The 1,926-nt window shown below is 34.2% G+C and overlaps 1 pseudogene; it reads right to left on the reverse strand.

Moving 5' to 3' along the window:
* Nucleotides 1-260: 260 nt before the first annotated feature.
* On the reverse strand, nucleotides 261-1,157 carry LOC128265858 (cytochrome c oxidase subunit 1-like; annotated as a pseudogene).
* Nucleotides 1,158-1,926: the final 769 nt, after the last annotated feature.

Below are 1,926 nucleotides of genomic sequence, written 5' to 3' on the forward strand. Positions count from 1 at the left end.
TGGTGACCAATTCTCTTTAAAGTTACTGAAGGTTCATTAATTTCGTCTAATAAATATAATATTAAATATCCAACTAAGACAGTAATTATTACTAAAATTAATAACGCGTGATCATGAAAAAAAATTAATTGTTCTATTAGAGGAGAAGCTCTATCTTAAAAACCAAAATTAGCTCATTTAGACATTATTTATTTCTTATAAAAGTAAAATACTTTATATATGGAGCTTAAATCCATTGTTCTTATATGCCATATTAGAAATTAATTTGCAAAAAGTGGTAATTCAGAAAAGCTACGTTCAGCAGGGTGAGTATTTTGATCTCATTCAATAGGTGAATTTCAATGAACAGGATAAATTACATGTCGTTGTGAAACTAAACTTTCTCAAATAATATAAAACAGAATAAATTTCCTAATAATGAAATAGTTGATCCAATTTTTGATACAACATTTCAAGTTGTGTATTTCGAACATCGTCGAGGCATTCCTGCTAGACCTAAGAAATGTTGAGGGAAAAATGTTAAATTTACTCCAATAAATATAATAATAAATTGACTTTTTATCATTTAGTATTTAATGTTAAACCAGTAAATAAAGGATATCAATGAATAAATCCTGCTATAATAGCAAATACTGATCTATTGATAAAACATAAAAAATGAGCTACTACATAATATGTATCATGAAGAATAATATCAACAGATGAATTAGCTAAAACTACTCCTGTTAATCCCGAAACTGAAAATAAAAAAACCAATCCTAAAGCTCATAAATAGCTGTTGCGTAAGAAAGTTGAGTTCCATGTTGCTAATCATCTAAAAATTTTAGTTCCAGTAGGCACAGCAATAATTATAGTGGCAGATGTAAAATAAGCTCGAGTATCAACATCCATCCCAACTGTGTATAAATGATGAGCTCAAACAATAAATCCTAATAATCCAATAGCTAATATAGCATAAATTATTCCTAAAGAACCAAATGTTTCCTTTTTACCTGATTCTTGACTAATAATATGAGAAATTATTCCAAACTCTGGTAAAATTAAAATATAAACTTCTGGATGACAGAAAAATCAAAATAAATGTTGGTATAAATAGGAACACCTCCTCCCACTGGATCAAAAAATCATGTATTTAAATTTCGATCTGTTAATAACATTGTAATAGACCCTGTATTGGTGTGGTGAATTCCTTGGATATTGAGAAATGCACAAATGAAAAAAAAAGTCTGCGTTGATGGTATTATAGGATAATTGTCCAGTTTATTTTGTCGTAGGATTTTCAGCAAAAATTCATGCGTGTGTGCTTCTACAAAAACGTATATATATATAAAAAGTTACGATCATGGTTCATCATGAGACCAGATCCGATCTTACCGAAATTTATCGATACTTGAGAGAAATAGAAAATACTAAAAACTAGATCGTGCGTGGACATTCCGCCCGCCATGCAATATACTACGAATTGCAAAAGGAAGTCTTCAATGACTTGTAGCACCGTATGCATTATTGTGCACAGGTACCGGATAGCATCTATCCTAGCACAGTGTTCTGCGCCACCAGACGCCCACTCGGACTCGGTAATAACCCAGGATGGATCAGACCACGGAGATTCCTGTTGGCCTATAGAAATTCGGATCGGCCAGGACGATGTTGGCAAATTGTGCCCGAACCGTGTCCGACATTTCCCTCGCAAGAGTACGCATCCGCAGCTGGTCTTCCATGCTGAAAACCACTTCCATCCTAGGCGTCTCAGCATTAATATGGATAAGAAAAGCTTTGCAGACGCGCTCGCTTCCAACTCCCAGGATTGGGAGATTCATGGCTTCGGCTAACGAATTGTCAATTCCGCTGACGCCTGAACAGGCGTCCACCATGACTCTGACATCAAATTTTTTTGAGCCTACGTCGAACTGTAAAATAGCCGTG

The sequence above is a fragment of the Drosophila gunungcola genome, unplaced genomic scaffold (assembly GCF_025200985.1).
Source record: "Drosophila gunungcola strain Sukarami unplaced genomic scaffold, Dgunungcola_SK_2 000166F, whole genome shotgun sequence".
Classification (NCBI taxonomy): domain Eukaryota; kingdom Metazoa; phylum Arthropoda; class Insecta; order Diptera; family Drosophilidae; genus Drosophila; species Drosophila gunungcola.